We start from the raw sequence: 17891 nt of genomic DNA on the forward strand, positions 1-17891 counted from the left end.
ACCTGAGTCAAGATTTTTCTGTGCTTTGGATTTTTGTCAATAAAATGGAGACAATCAGGACCTACCTCTTAATGTGGTGTCAGGGATCAAATGGGGTAAGGTTCTCTGGCCCAGACCTACACTGATAAAGGCAGTTTTTTTATGGTTATTGTTATTTCATTTATTAATATTAATTCAATAAGAGAGGCCTACATGCCAATAAAAAAAATCAGAAACAAGAAGGGATATTATTATGTACTCACTTCCACATCAATCAAGCCAGGCAACTGTGAAGGTATTTCTCTTTAGAAATATTTCATTGAAGTTGCCTTTTGATTTACTCTCAAAATTGTTTATTCCAGATAATTATTTAGCAAAAATTGTTGGAAGTCTGAAGGATGCACATAATGGAGAGTCAGGTTATCTTGGTGATTGGGTGTGCAGTATGCAAGGTCACTCTGGCTGCCTTTATGGCTGAATGCAACAAAAGTGAGCTCTAGAGGGAAAAGATCTTGGATTCAGACTTTTCCCAAATCTAAAAATGACACAAATATTAAATAATTATAGAAAGGTTCTGTGCCGCATCAAGACCTGAGCATTGTGGGAGATTCCACTTCCTCCCGCAGGTATATCTGACCTTACAATTTACATGAATAGTTCCCAGAGTATCACTTGCACACAGCTCTTCCCCCACCAACAGCATGAACATCACCTGGCAACCTAAGAAAAGCTTATGATTGGCCTCATGCCAGAACTACTGAATCAAAAAGCCTGGAAACTGATTTCCAGCAATTTGTGGTTTAACAAGCCCTCCCAGTTATTCTGAAGAAACTTGAGGACCACCCATTTCCACAATACCTCTTCATACATTGACTGACCCAAACCAATCAAATATATTTCCATGATCATTATGTATCTGGGCAGTGTGGGCACTATGCTAGGCATTTTATTGCATCAAATGTTTCCACACCTGTGAGGTAGAGGAACTAGGTCCGCAGCTTCAGCCACAGAGTTATCCCTGTACCACTGAGTCTAGCTCTTCCTATCTCTGGGGCTTCTTTACCCATTCATGCCTATTTGCCCTTCAGGGCTCAACTTAAGATCCCTTCTCTGAAGAAGTCTTCCCTGACACAGACTAAGTTGGCTTCCATTGATACAATTTATCATAACAGAATTTATTACAATAGGATGAGTTACTTGTGTCTGTTTAATATTTATGTCCCCTTTTAAGTTGTAAGGTGCATGAGTCAGGGACTCTGTCTTGCTCTCCAGGGTATTCCAAATACCTAACACAGTGCTGATCACCTATAAAGTGCTAAAAAAATATTTCTTGACAGAATGCACGTTGAACGAATGAATCGCATCTCTACATATGAAGAAATGGGGGTTCAAAGAAGTTAAATAACTTTCCCAAGATCACACCTAGAAAACAGAAAGAGCCAGAACCCCAAATTCTAGGCATTTAACTTCTATACTCACTGCCTTAACAGATTTTGACAAAGTAAGTTCCACGAGGCAAAGTACTTACATAAAGTCATAAACTAATAAATAATAGAAACAGGATTCAAATTCATGTCTTGTAACATTTATTTTATTTTGTGCTACATTATGCTGTTTTAACCTTCCCTCCCAGAGCTTACAACTTAGCCAGTGATCTAAGGCATACATAAATGAAGTAAATTCATAGTAAAAGAAATTAAGTAGGAAGAATCTATGTAGCTTGGTATCTCACTTGGTACGTAATAGATGCTCAGTAAATGTGTGTTGAATGAAAAATGGTCATAGCTCCCACCTTCAGAGTATTTACAATGTGTCTGACTACTAAGCATATACATCCATATCTAGTGTTTCTAAAAGCAGGACCCATGAAGCCTAGGGAGGTTGTCAAAATGAGGATGTCTGGGACCTTGATTGAAATCAATGGGCATGAGTCTTGGAAATATGCATTTTCACCTACCTCTCCAAGTAATTCTTGTTACCACTAATGTTTTGAGAAACAATCCATGACTTAAAGAACCATCAAAGGCAGGCATTGGTTGTCCCTTATGCACAAGAGAAAATGTTGCTCAAGGTGTAATGAATGCTGCAGTAGGTCACACCACTCATGAGCTTCCAAGACAGGAAGGATTTGAGGCTAATTCTGACTCCAGTGGCTCTTTTCCCTGCCACTGTGGAAGGAAGGAAGGCAGAAAAAGAGTATGGGCAGAATGGAAAATAGGAAAGGAGGAGGGAAGGAAGACCAGATGGTTGATATAGAAAATAGCTTTCATTTAGAAAAAGAGCTCTTCAGCCTGAGGTTGTCAGAGAATTCCTGCTGGAATATGTAGGAATTGAATGGAGATTTATAGAGTCCCTTTCTTCTCTGTTTACTGAATAATGTGACTCATTAAAAAGTGTCAGCCCTTGGAAATCAGATGAATTATTTCACACAGAGTGCCAAGTAATTATGAAAACCCAGGGCTAGCTATACACTTCCCAAGAAGGGCACAAGTCCACTTGCTCCACACTGGCCTTAAGTACTGACTTTTAGGTAACCCATCAGTTCTCCACTGATTCTGTCTTCCAACTCCTGGCTGCAACTAATTATATACGTGAATTCATTCTTTCTGTCTCTCAACAAGTGTTATGGCAAGCCTACTGTGTGCCAGTACAAATCACTTGCATCTTTTAAGCTTCAGAGTCCTAGCTGTAATTTGGCTTTAAAGCCTCCACCAGAATAATCTACTAGAAAACACTATTTCCATTAAATTCCGTTGGCATAGCAACCACCAAGCAACACCTTGGAAAGTGCCTTAAATCTCATAGCAGTCTGTTAGCCAGAGTGAATCTACAGGGAGTAGGCCATCTATAGAGGCTAAATTTAGACATCTTACAGCAAGGTGAGCTCCCTCCCACCTAGAAGAGCAGTGTCATTTGCTCTCCTTGGTGGGGTCAAATAAAAGCCAGATGAGAAAGGAATGGGCTAGTTTTGCATTTAGCTGACTTCTTTGGTCCAGTGCTTGGACTAAGAATGTAGACACCCAAGGACTAAGACCCATTTCACTCCTAATTAACTTTGAGTTTTGATGTAGACTGGGCAGCATCTCTGAACTTCATTGTCCTCATTTGTAAAAGGCAGGAGCGAGAATGAACTGAGGAATTTCCAGCACTACAATCCTACTTTCTATTTAGAGCATTTATAATTTCCTTGATAGCATGGATAGGGTGACTATAGGAGAGAACATAGCAGGCAGCCCTGGTGATGGTGGAGTGGCACTTTAGCAAAGAGCACCATTCACATCTTCCTGTACTGATGCTGACATGCATTGAGTCCTTACCATGTACCCAGAATAGCTCTAAGTGGTTTTTCACACGATATGACACTTAACCTTCCTAACAAGGTGCAGGAGAAAGGTATTAGCCTTATTTCTTAAATAAGTAAATGGAGTCAGAGAGAGGTAAATGACTCACTTTTTTTTTTAAGAAATACTAAATTATATAGCCGTGATTTGAACCCAAGCAACTTAAGAACCTACATGCATGAGCATTACTTCATCCTATGTCTGGTGCCTAAATCCTTACCTAGCAAATTGAGGGCCCTTGAAAAGTACTTGTTGGACATATAATCAACGACGGTTAGAAACTTCTCTGGGTCTATTCCTCACAAGCCTTCAAGGCCTTTTGCTTTCTTGGTAATTTACAATGTGAAGAGAAATCTTTGAGACATCTTCCCTAAGCAAAATGGTTGTTGGAGAGCTAGAAAGCATGTTGCTATGGAATAAAATATACAGAAAAAGATACAGCTAAAACATGGGGATTGTTAAATAATGAGCTTGGATTATGTAATTATGTGAAGAATGAATTATGAAACTGATGCTCTGTCAAAACAGAGTCTGTTTTCTAGGACCTAAAATACATAGGTAATTTTATTCTGCTATTTTAGATGAAAATTACATTTGTTTTTAGAAGCAGAGAGGAAAAAGCACTTTGCTATAGGCAAGAGAACTGAACTTGAAAATAAAATACATATAGACTTGTCTCCTGTATGTAAAGCAAACAGTAAAACCTGGTTAAACCCCATAACCCAACATCATAAGATGAATCCTTTTTAAATATTACTCCAGTGCAGACATCTGAAAGTTTAATTGGCGCCCTTTTTACCCTTTGTTGGCTATAGAAATTGTTCTTCTGACTTGGAAGACAGAAGAAACTCTTCTCCCACCCAGATCAGTACTGGGCTGGTTTCCTAGGTTATGCTAAAAGATGTATTTTGCTAAGCAGCTCATGGTTACAATTATAAAGTGAGTTAAAAAGATAGCTTCTTTAGAGCATTATTATTACAAGGTGAAAATAAGAAAAAAACTACTTTTCTTTTTGGCGGTGGAGATTGAACCCAGGGGCACTTAACCACTGAGCCACATCCCCAGCCGCCACCCCGCTTTTTGCAGCATGTGCTCTTTTTTTTTAAAATTTGTTATACATGACAGTACAATGCATTTTGACACATTGTAGAACACATGGAGCACAACTTCTCCTTCCTCTGGCTGAACATGGTACAGAGTCACACAGATAGTGTACTCATACATGTATATAGGGTAATGTCCATCCCATTCCACCATCCTTCCCATCTCTACCCTATCTCCCCTCCCCTCATTCCCCTCTAAACACTCCAAAGTTCCTTCATTCTCCCCCCACCCCCTATTATGGATTAGCATCTGCTTATCAAAGAAATGATTTGGTCTTTGGTTTTTTGGGTTCGGCTTACTTCACTTGGCATGATATTCTCCAGCTCCATCCATTTACCTGCAAATGCCATAATTTAGTTCTTTTAAAAAATATTTTTTAGTTGTAGTTGGACACAGTATCTTTATTTATTTATTTTTATGCGGTGCTGAGGATCGAACCCAGGGCCTCACACATGCTAGGCGAGCACTCTACCACTGAGCCACAATCCCAACCCAATTTAGTTCTTCTTTAAGGCTAGGTAATATTCCATTGTATATCTGTACCATGTTTTCTTTATCCATTCATCTGTGGAAGGACACCTAGGTTGGTTCCATACTTCAGCTATTGTGAGTTGAGCTGCTATAAACATTGATGTGGCTGCATCACTGTAGAATGCTGATTTTGAGTCTTCTGGGTATAAACCAAGGAGTGGGATAGGTGGGTCAAATGGTGGTTCCATTCCAAATTTTCTGAGGAATCTCTATACTACTTCCCATGACAATGGCACCAATTTGCAGTCCCACCAGCAATGTATGAATGCACCTTTCCCCCCACATCCTTACCAACCCTTATTGTTGCTTGTATTCTTGATAATTGCCATTCTGACTGGAGATAAAAATCTCAGTGTAGTTAAATTTGCATTTCTCTAATAGCTACGATGATGAAAAATTTTTTATATGTTTGTTGATCAATTGTATTTCTTCTTCTGTGGAGTGTCTGTTCAGTTCCTTAGCCCATTTATTGATTGAGTTATTTGGGTTTTTGTGTTGTTGAATTTTTAAAATTCTTTATATATCCTGGAGGATATATATATATATATATATATATATATATATATATATATAAAGGTGCTCTATCTGAGGTGTGTGTGGTAAAGATCTTCTCCCATTCTGTAGACTCTCTCTTCACATTATTGATGTTTCCTTGGATGAGAAGAAATGTTTTAGTTTGACTCCATCCCATTTTCCCATTTATTGATTCTTTTTTTAAGAGAGAGAGAGAGAGAATTTTTTAATATTTATTTTTTAGTTTTGGGTGGACACAACATCTTTATTTTATTTTTATGTAGTGCTGAGGATCAAACCCAGTGCCCCAGGCGATCATTTATTGATTAACTCAACCAATAAATGGGCTAAGGCACTGAACAGACACTCCACAGAAGAAGAAATACAATCGATCAACAAACATATAAAAAAATTTCATCATCTTAGCAATTAGAGAAACGCATGCCAGGCGAAAAAAAATTTCATCATCTTAGCAATTAGAGAAACGCATGCCAGGCGAGCGTGCTACCGCTTGAGCCACATCCCCAGTCCCTATTTATTGATTCTTGATTTTACTTCTTGCACTTTAGGAGTCTTGTTAAGGAAGTCAGTTTCTAAGCCTACATGGTAAAGATTTGATCCCACTTTTTCTTCTGTTAGGTGCAGGGTCTCTATTCTAGTGCCTAAGTCTTTGATCCACTTTGAGTTTATTTTTGTGCAGGGTGAGAGATACGAGTTTAATTTCATTTTGCTACATATGGATTTCCAGTTTTCTCAGTACCATTTATTGAATAGGCTATCTTTTCTCCAATATATGTTTTTGCCACTTTTGTCTGGAATGAGATGACCATATTTATGTGGGTTTGTCTCTGTTTTCTATTCTGTACCATTGGTCTACACGTCTGTTTTGGTGCCAATAGCATGCCATTTTTGTTACTATTGCTCTGTAGTATACTTTAATATCTGGTATTGTGATGCCTCCTACTTTACTTTTCTTGCTAAGGATTGCTTTGGCTATTCTTCCCCTGACCATTTTTATATTTTATTTAGAGACAGGGTCTCACTGAGTTAATTAGAGCCTTGCTAAATTGCTGAGGCTGGCTTTGAACTTGCACACCTCCTGCCTCTGCCTCCTGAGCCACTAGGATTACAAGTGTGTGCCACTGCATCTGGCCCCATTAGATCATTTTTAACTTTTTATTGAAAGCTAATATATGTATAAGTTTCATATCATAGCTGTAAATTCTAACATATTTTCACAACTGGACACACTCATGTAACCAGCATGCAGACCAAGAAATAGTAATTACCTTCTTTGCAGAACATTTCTTCCTGGTCCCATCAAGTACTTATCCCTGCCTCCCAGAACAGTCCCACCATTCCATCTCCACACCATGGATTAGGCTTGGCTTTGTGTGTCTCCTTTAAACAGAAGCATGTTGTAGACATTCTTTTGTGTCTAACTTTCATTCAACATTGCTTGTGAGATTCACCCATATCATGTACATAGTAGTATAGTATTTCATTATGTGAATACACTCTATGCATTCAACAGTGATGGGCATTTAGGTAGTTTCCAGCTTGGAGTTATTGGGGAAAGCTGGTGCAAACATTTTAGTGAGACACTGAGCATACAAGTAGACCATGGCCAGCATATATAAAATCTGAACTCTGACTTATAACATCTGTAATGATCAGCCCAGGAAGCTAGGTCACAACCTCTATAGCAGGTAGCCCCCAAAATAGCCAGAACTCAATCACAAATGTCAGTTTCCCTATTTGGGGGCCCAACTTTAACTTTAGGACCAATCAAAGAAAGCCAAATATTCTTTTCTAACCAATCATTGAACTTCCAGCTTCCCTGAACCACAAAATTCCAAGTAGGGCATACCTACAGCTTTTATTTTTTTCCATTATGAAGATTTTCTTCTTATTATCTATCTTTGAGTCTCTGCCAAATTCAAATGATAGTAGCTCAGACCCTTGCTGGAGACAGCTTAGAATAAATAGCTTTTGCTTTGCTCCTATTGTGTGATCTTCTCTTATTTCAACACAGATGTCTTTAGGTGAGCATGTATGTACACATTTCTATGGTGCTCCAGGAGTAAAACTGCTGGTTTGTAGAGTGTGCATACTTAGTTTGGGTGAATACTTCCAAATAGTACTAAAAAACATAAAATATACAAGCCTACCATCCATGTACAAGAATTCCATTCTGACTGGGATGAGATGAAATTTTAAAGTCATTTTTATTTGCATTTCTCTAATTACTAAAGATGTTGAACACTTTTTCATATATTTGTTAATTGCATGTATATCTTCTTCTGAGAAGTATATGTTTAGCTCCTTAGCCCATTTATTGATTGGGTTGTTTGGCTTTCTGGTATTAAATTTTTTGAATTCTCTATATATCCTAGAAGTTAGTGCTCTATCTGATGTGCATGTGGTAAAAATTTGCTCCCATATTGTAGGCTCTCTCTTCACCTCAATTATTGTTTCTTTTACAGAGAAAAAGCTTTTTAGTTTGAGTCCATACCATTTATTGATTCTTGATTTTACTTCTTGCACTTTAGGAATCTTGTTAAGGAAGTTGGGGCCTAATCCAACATGATGAAGATTTGAGCCTACTTTTGGCAGTTATCAAGAATACAGCAATAATAAGTGTTGGAGACGTTGTCGGGGGAAAGGTACACTCATACATTGCAGGTGGGACTGCAAATTGGTACAACCACTTTGGAAAACAGTGTGGAGATTCCTCGGAAAACTTGGAATGGAACTACCATTTGACCCAGCTATCTCACTCCTAGGTTTGTACCCAAAGGACTTAAATCAGTATATTATAGTGACATAGTCACACCAATGTTTATAGCAGCTGAATTCACAAATAGCTAAACTGTGGAAGCAACCTTGATGCCCATGGATAGATGAATGGATAAAGAAACTGTAGTATACATAAACAGCATTAAAAGAGAATAAAATTATGGTATTTGCAGGTAAATGAATGGAGTTGGAGAACATTATGCTAAGCAAAGTAAGACAATCCCAAAAAACTAAAGGCCGAATATTTTTTTAAATTAGAGTATACTGATCTCTGATGGAGGCAGGCAGGGGGGCATGGGAAGAATGGAGGATCTTTGGATTGGGCAAAGGGAAGGGTGGGGAGGGGTTATGAGGGTAGGAAAGATGGTGGAATGAGATGGACATCGTTACCCTAAGTACATGTATGATTGCACGAATTATGCATCTCTACATTGTGTATAACCACAGAATTGAAATGTTGCACTCCATTTGCGTACAATGAATTGAAATGCATTCTGCTGCCATGTACAACTAAATAGAACAAATTTTTTAAAAATAAAGAATTCCAAATACCCCAGTTCCTGGAAATTTCTGACTTTACTCAGCATTCTGGAGGGAGAATAGTGGTATCTTGCTGCAGTATAATGTACATATTCCTGATGGCTAACAAGGCCCTTTTCACAAGTGTTTTGGATGCTTGGTTATCTTCTTAAAAAATATTCATTCAAATTATTGTTCATTTTCTTTTGAGTTACCTGTCTTATTCCTATTGATTAATAAAACTTTGTATATATTCTGTATTCGAGTCCTTTGTCAGATATACATATGGAGATTCATCCTTTATGGCTAGTGATTTTATGTCTTGTTGAAGATGTCCAAGGTCATAAGGTTGTCTTCCTATGTTCTGTGAAATCTTTATTGTTTTACTTTTCACATTTCAATCTTAAGTTCATCTGATTTTGTTTTGTTTTATTGTTTGTTTATTAGAGACAGGGTCTTGCTGAGTTGCTTAAGGCCTCACTACGTTGCTAAGGCTGGCTTTGAACTTATGATCCTCTGCTTCAGCCTCCTGAGATTCTGGGATTTACAAGTGTGCACTAACTGCACCCAACTTGGAATTCATTTTTGAGCCATAGTGTAGGAAAGGGTCCAGATATGAATCAGTTAATCCAGTGACACTTATTGAAGCTGCCTTTCACTCATTTCACTGTTGCCTTTGCCATGAATCAAGTGATGATTTGCACGTGGGCTCTCTGATCTATTTTGTTGGTAACTTTATCTATCCTGCACCAATATTGTGGGTTTTCATTGCTTTAGCTTTATGATGAGTTTTGTTCTCAGGCAGAATGAATCTTCAGCTTTGCCCTTTCACTTTTTACTACCCTGCATCTCCTAGGACCCTTGCATTTCCATGTGAAGTTTAGAATCTATTTATCAACTTCTAAAAAAGCTTCTGACAGCATTTTGATTAAGATAGTGTTTAACTTATAGATTAATTAGGGGAGAATTGACATCTTTATAATATAGTTTACAAAATATTGAAAATTTACACTCAGTGTTTCTCAAGGATGTTCCTTGTTGTCAGTTTTGTAGTGGTGCCAATCTTTTGTTAGAATTAATCTTATGTAGTTTATATTTCAATATAATTATAAACAGTACGTTTTAAAATCTAATTTTCTATTTGTAGATGATACATGGAAATATAAGTGATTTTTAAATAACTGTATTCATCAACGTTGTAGATTCAATTATTTGCCTAGTTTATAGACTCTTTTGGATTCTCTTGCTATATAATCTTGATGTCTACAATAAAGATAGCTTGATTTCTAACTTTCAAATTCAAATTGTTAAAAATATTGTAATGGCTAGGACCTCAGTAAATTGTTGCATGTAAGTAGTAATAGCTAGAATCCCTCTCTCATTTGCAATCTCAGAAAGAACATTTTCAGGAGGAGTAAATGTCATATCATTGGTTATATTTATCATTTGAGAAAGCTTTCTTTTATTTCTAGTTTGCCAAGAGACTTGTTATTTTTTAAAGCCCACTCCACAGGTGCACTTACACCTATTGATGGCATATTCTCTGGTCACCTTCTCGTTTGTAGCAGAATGTCCCTTCCTCTCAGTATCCTTATTAGAAGGAGCCATTCTGTGGACCCAAATTGGAAAAAAAAGCTTTTTCTTTAACAGTTTTGCAGTGAGCCTATCATTTTATTAATCTTTACAAATAACCAATTATTTTTATTATTAATTATATGCTTGTTCTGCCATTCATTGATTTCTGCTCTTACCTTTATTTTTCTTTCTTCTGTTGTCCTTAAATTTAATTTACATCTCTTTTTCAGCAGCTTGAAACCAAAACTTAAATGATTTAGTCTTCTTTCATAACATATGTATTTAAAGAAATGTATTTCCTATGCACTGCTTTAACTGAATTTTATAAGTTTGAATATGTCATATCTTCATTATGATGTAGATCCAAATTTTCCAATATGCATTTTGATTCTTTGATTATTCATGGTTTATTTGAAAGCTTATTGTTTAATTACCAAGCAGTTAGCATTATTCTGGTTATACTTATTATTATTTATTTCTACCTTGATTCTGCTTCAGAAGGATAGATCGCACACTATGAATGAATCTAATCTTTTAAAATTTATGATTTTTGTAAAAGATACATTTGTATCTGAAAAAAGGGTGAATTCTGTCATTGTTTGATGTAATACTCTATGTAAGCCAATCAGATCAAGTTGGTCAATTATGGTATGTTATTACAGTTTTTTTGTTTGTTTGTTTTGCTAGACTACAAGCTATTAAATGAAGTATGTTGAAATTTTCCATTAAGAGAATGGATTTGTCCATTATTTGTTTTAATTCTGTCAATATCTGCTTTAATATTTATACTAGTCAGTTTAAGCTTCTATACCAAAATATCACTATCTAGGTAATTCTTAAGCAGAAATTTAGTTCCCACAGTCCTGGAGGATGTGCAGTCCAAGATCAAGGTGCCTACAGATCTGGTGTCCAATGAGGACCAATTTCCTTACAGATGATAGACTATGCCCCCACATGGTAGGAAGAGTGAAGGAGCTTTCTGGAATCCCTTTTATTAGGATATTGATCCCACCATGAGGACAGTGCCCTCATGACTCCTTCACTTCCCAATGGTCCCACTTCCTAATCACACTGTGATTATGTTTCAACATATGGATTTTGAAGAGTACACAAACTTTCAGACTATAGCAATATTTTAAGTTCTTTTATGGAGTTCATTCATATTTGAATGTAATTGCTTCCTGCTGGATTAACCCATTAGTATTTGTGTAATCCCCATCTTTTCTCAATCCTTTTTTTTCTTTAAATCTATTTTGGTTTTAGCATATCACCATTTCTTTGATTAGTGTTTGCATGGCTTTTTTTCTCACTGTCAACTTTTCTGTGTTTTTATATTTAAAGTGTGACTCTTTAAGCACAATAAAGTGGCTATTTAATCCTCTCTGACAACCACAAACTTTTGATTGGCGTGTTCAGTTAATTTACAATTAATGTAATTACTGACATGTTGGATTTATATATATATCCCATGTTGCTATTCATTTTTTTATTAAGTTCATCTGTGTGTGTGTGTGTGTGTGTGTGTGTATGTTTGGTACTGGGGATTGAACTTAGGGATTACAGGCATCTGCACCACCATGCCCAGATCTTTCTGTCCTTCTTTAGAATTAATAAAATAGGACTAATGAAACTTTTAAAATTCCTATTCAATTTATTCCTTCTATTATCTTGGAATCATATGTCATTAACTATTTATGTAGTGGCTCGCCTAGATTTACAACATACAATTTTGATTTATGATAGACTAATACAAATTATTCCTTTTACTATTACTTACCTTTTACTTTTTAAAATTACTGTTCTAAATATAATTTAAACCTCAGGTGACTCACATATGACTATTGATTTATGTGGTTAATACTCATTTATATTTACCAATTTACTTTCTCTTTCTGGTGCTCTTTATTCCTTCCTCCAGTTTTATTTTTCTATTTGAGATCTTTTTTTTTAATATATATTTTTTTTTAGTTCTTGGCGGACACAACATCTTTATTTGTATGTGGTGCTGAGGATAGAACCCGGGCCGCACGCATGCCAGGCGAGTGCGCTACCACGTGAGCCACATCCCCAGCCCTCTATTTGAGATCTTATTTCATCTGCCTGAAGATAGTTCTTTAATTTTACTGAAAACAATTTATTATAAAATTTCCTTAATTTTGTTTGCCTGGGGAAAAAAAGTACCTATTTCATCGTCATTGTTAAAAGATATGTTCACTGACTATAGAATTCTATATTAGCAACTATTTTTTTTAGCTCTCTAAAAGTTTCACCAGTTATCTTCAATTTTTATCACATAGGGGCTGCTGTGCTGTGTCACTAGGACTCTCCTTCAGGACCAAAGTAATAACTTCTCCTCTTACCAGGAATGTCACATGCCAAGAGCTCATAGCTTGGTCCCTCCTTAAGAATCACTATTGGTGAAGATAGAGGATTTCTCAAGCTGTGGCACTTCTGCGGGGAGAATTCACTTCCAATGACTGCTTGATGTGTATGTAGAGTCTGTTCTTAACTCAGGACACATCTGAAGGGCTTTTGCAGCTTCAGAGTTCCCCCAAGGGGTTGGGTGAGTCTACTGTTGAAACTACATCATACAAATTCTTTCTGCTCAATGCTGGTTTCTTCCTTCCTGCACAAGTATTGCTCCTGCTGACAAGTCCAAATACACTTCCTAAGTACAAATCCCCATCCCTATTTCAAATCCCTCAAGACTGTCCCCAGTGATTCCCATCCCTTTGTATTCATTCCCTTCCACACTGAATCAGAGCAGGCTTGTATACACAACAGACTTCTGCAGCAATGGTGGTGTATAACTTCTGGTGCTAGCTCATAAAAAGGGATGTGGTTTCACCTTTTTCTCTTGGATTTCCTACAATGAGACAGGTGAGCTAAGTGAGTGAGCTACCAGATACTGAGGACCTCATTTAGCCTAATGCAGAAGCCCAAATGGAAGGGAAAAAAATAACCAGCATCAACCTGCCAGCTTTGTACAGGTGATTTTGTAACCTCAGTTAAAGCTTCAGTCAAAACAAACTGCTGACTGTATCTCACAAGAGACCCTGAACCAAATATACCAACCAAGCTACAATGAATTTCTTATCCATAGAAACTATTAGATAATAATTTGAATTTTGTTTTTTATTTTGTTTTGTTCTAATCCAGAGGGCTTTGGGTGATTTTTTTTCTTTTTTGCACAACAGTAGATACAGATTTTGATAACAAAAAATGAGATGATGTCATGAAAAAATAAAACTAAAAATATGGTGATCGTTTTGGGACAAGTTGGTGGGAAAAACGAAAATGGACTTGGAAAGGTTATTAGTGAAACCTGAATGTCACTTGAGACAGTTAATGGAAACTGGATGGTGCTCACTGAAGATATAAGGTGAGAGAGAGGCAAAGAAAATGTAACTGGAAGCTGGTGAAAAGAGGACAACTATTACAGAGTGATGGGAAACTTATCACTATTGTTGCCTGAGGTAGCATGGAGAATTTAAAATATGCCTACTAAACTGGAAAAATTGCTAAGAGGATTTCAAGCAGGAGTGTTAAATGTATTGCCTGGCTTCTACTTGCTGCTCCTCGTAAAGTATAAGAGCATGGAGATAAGCTAAAGGAAGAAGTGCAAATGATAAAAAATCAGCATGTGCTAGCTTTGAAATTAAAATCATTTCTTATTCCAAGACTTTACAGATGGCAAACAATGCTAAAATTAAGAAATAGCTTTCAGGCATATATCAATCTAGGGCACTCAGTAAAAACATGATCTAAAGATGAAGCAGATGGTATAACTGTAAAATTCTTTGCTAAGAGTTTAGAAAAATCTAAAATAATGCCTTATGGAACTGCTCTGTGAGTAAAAAAAAGTCCTACACAAATTTGAAAGATGTTCTTCATAAATTTTCTCTATTAAATAATTAAGCTTCTAAATATCTTGGGGGATGTCTTTCAACAGCCCCAGAAGAAGCCTAAGGTTGAAAAGGGCTTCCAGTGAAGACATTTGTGAGTATGGCTTTAGCTAATAGAGTAAACTCCAGTAAGATTCATAAGAGACTCACACAATTTTTAAAAGAACTGTATTAATGGCAATAGTATATAAACTGATATGGACCAAGATGGTACAAAATGCAAAAAGGTCTTCAGACCACCAAGTTTATTGAGTCATATAGAAGGCTGAGATAAATTATTCACCTGCAAGTAGGGGTTACCATTTATAGAAGAGGAAAGAATATTTAGAGGTGGAAACAAGACTCCAAAGAGTAGACTGAAGTGCCATGGGGAATTATTTCCAGAAAATAATATTGAGTCTTAATAACTGAACTGGCAACACATGCCTAGAGAGAGTTCATAATTTCTGTGCATCAGTGATTCCTATCTACCTCTCATTGTCCTCTTTTTTTAATGGGAAGGCCTATAGTGGTTATCTTATGCCTGCCTCACTATTGTAATTTTGAGTATTTGGGGAGTAATAAAATTGCCTCATTAGTTCATGGGTATTCAGATCAAGAGAAATTACTATAGAAGCTATACTTAGGACCACAACCAACAAGACTTACCTGAAACTTCATCCTGTGAAGGAGAAACTACCCAGGATGTGCTGGATTTAAAATTAAAATAATTTCTCCAAGTCTCAACAGATGACAGAAGCAGAGTTTGACAGCAGCAGTGTTACAGTTTTGTTAAAGAGCAATCCTTCTGGTTTGACCCCAATTTTTGTTGGAATCCACATGACAAGTATTAGTCTTTTTAGCCACAGAAGAACATAAAAAGGGAACTTCTGCTCCTGGCTGTGACAGAGAAGCTGGATAAGATGTACGAGACTACTGTACAGGCTGTGCAGGGCTATACCCTTGAGAGAAAATAATGCAATCCTTAACATTTTCTAGCTTTGCCTGAATGCACTTTCCAGACTGTGGAACAAGGAAGAGAAACACAAGTAGAGTAGGCCACTATCGCTGGGTTAAGGAGACATTAAATTGGAGTTTGGGGAGACTGTGGCTGCTGAAATTTGTAGGGGGGCTTACAAAACACAAAAAGAAATTTAAAACTCTGCAGAGTTTCCTATAAGACTTCAGGCAATACTAAGCTAAATATATGTATGGTGAAACTCCACAAAATGGGGAAATCTGGTTGCTACAAACTGAATAATCCTCAGAGATTATATAAAGCTGGAAGATATTTTCACTCCAATCTTCCAGAGGGGGAAAAGCAGTTAAGTTCCCAGGAAATTCAATAGAAACTTCAAAATTATCATATCTTAGTAGTGGAGATAAACCAGCCCAGAGTAAAGCCTACTCTAGACTACTTTAACAAAATTTTTAAATAAAGATAAAAATTACCAAGCTGGTCAGCAAGTAATTTAACCAATCACCAAAACAAAATTGGACACAATTTAAAGAAAGACAAGGAAACCCAGACATTTGACTATTTTAACACCATAGTACTTAGCATTCATTTAATACTACATGTGCAAAGAAACAGAAAAATTGTATATCCCAAAGAGTATTCAGTTAATAGAAACAGATTTGTGAATAAGTGGCAGATATTATGAAGACAAACAACAATAAGTGTTGGAGAGGATGTAGGGGAAAAGGTACACTCATATATTGCTGGTGGGACTGCAAATTGGTGCAGCCAATATGGAAAGCAGTATGGAGATTCCTTGGGAATCTGGGAATGGAACCACCATTTGACCCAGCTATCCCTCTCCTCAGACTATACCCAAAGAATACTACAGGGACACAGCCACATCAATGTTTATAGCAGCACAAGTCACAATAGCTAAACTGAAAAGCCAAACTAGATGCCCTTCAATGGATTAAAAAATGTGACACATATACACAATGGAATTTTACTCAGCATTAAAAGAGAATAAAATCCTGGCATTTGCAGGTAAATGGATGTAGTTGGAGAATATAATGCTGAATGAAGTTAGCCAATGCCAAAAAACCAAATGCCAAATGTTTTCTTGATATAAGGAGGCTGACTCGTAGTGGGGTAGGGAGGGGGAGCATGGGAGGATTAGATGAATTCTAGATAGGGCAGAGGGGTGGGAGGGGAAGGGAGGGGGCAGGGGATTAGCAAGTATGGCGGAATGTGATGGACATCATTATCCAAAATACACGTATGAAGACTGGAATTGGGTGTCAACATACTTTATATACAAACGGAGATATGGAAAATTGTGGTATATATGTGTAATAAGAATTGTAATGCAAAATAACAAAGTACATGTATAAAGGCATGAATTTTCATGAACATATTCTATATACAAAGATATGAAAAATTGTACTCTATATGTATAATAAAAAAAGAATTGTAATGCATTCCACTGTTGTGTATTTAAAAAATAAAATCAATAAAACTAAAAAAAAGAGGGAGATGGTGGTATTTATAGGTTAAGGATTTAAAAGACCTCTGAATAGATGCCCAAGGACTTAAAATATGGACATGAGGAGGAGAGAAATAGAATTTTTTAAATGAACCAAATTTAACACTCGGACATGAAAATATAATATATGAAATTAAAAACTCACTGAATATTATGGTTTAGATATGTAGTGTATCCCTCAAAAGCTCATGTGTGAGACAATTCAAGAAAGTTCAGAGGTGAAGTAATTGGGTTGTGAGGGACTTAACCTAATCAGTGAATTAATCCCTAATAGGATTCAACTGGGTAGGAATCATAGGCAGGTAGGGTATGGCGGGAGGAGGTGGGTCCCTGGAGGTGTGTCTTTGGGAGTAAATATTTTCTTCTTGTTGAGCAGAGCTCTTTCTCTGTTTCCTAGTGCCATGCCCCCAGCTGCTTTCCTCCACCACAATCTTCTGCCTTGATGTTCCCCAGCCCGGAGGAATGGAGCCAGCTGTCTATGGACTGAAATGTTTGAAATTGTGAGTTTCCAAATAAATTTTTCCTACTCTAATTGTTCTTGTCAGGTCTATTGGACACAGCAACCAAAGCTGACTAAAACACTGAATAAACTCTTCAGAGTATTAGATACTTGAGTAAAAAGAGATCGTTGAACTTGAACATGTATCAGTATTACATATACAAATATGAGGATGGAGGAAACTACAGAATCTCAGTGACCTGTGAGACAAAATCAACCAGGCAGAGATTTATATAATTAGAATCCCAGAAGAGGAGAGAGGAAACAAAGAAAAAAAATCTCAAAGAATAAATGGTTGAGTTTTTTTTTTTTTTTCAAATTTAATCAAAGCTATAAACACACAAATCTAACATCTTTTTACAAAGTGAACTCTGAGTCAGATCAAATAAAGACAATAAATCTGTGTAGTTGAGAAAAGCAAATCTGTAATCCCAGCATCTCAGGAGGCTGGGGTAGGAGGATCACAATTTCATGGCAAGCCTGTGCAACTTAGCAATCCTCTAAATAATTGCAGAAAAAGGGCTGGGGATGTGATTCAGTGGTAGAGCACTTACCTAGGGTACTAAAAGCCCCCATGTTAAATCCTCAGCAACACACACACACACACACGCACAAGCTATATATAATTGCATGTTGTTTTAGC

The sequence above is a fragment of the Marmota monax genome, unplaced genomic scaffold (assembly GCF_021218885.2).
Source record: "Marmota monax isolate L192 unplaced genomic scaffold, Marmota_monax_Labrador192_F-V1.1 WCK01_AAM20220418_F8-fsc00019, whole genome shotgun sequence".
Lineage (NCBI taxonomy): Eukaryota > Metazoa > Chordata > Mammalia > Rodentia > Sciuridae > Marmota > Marmota monax.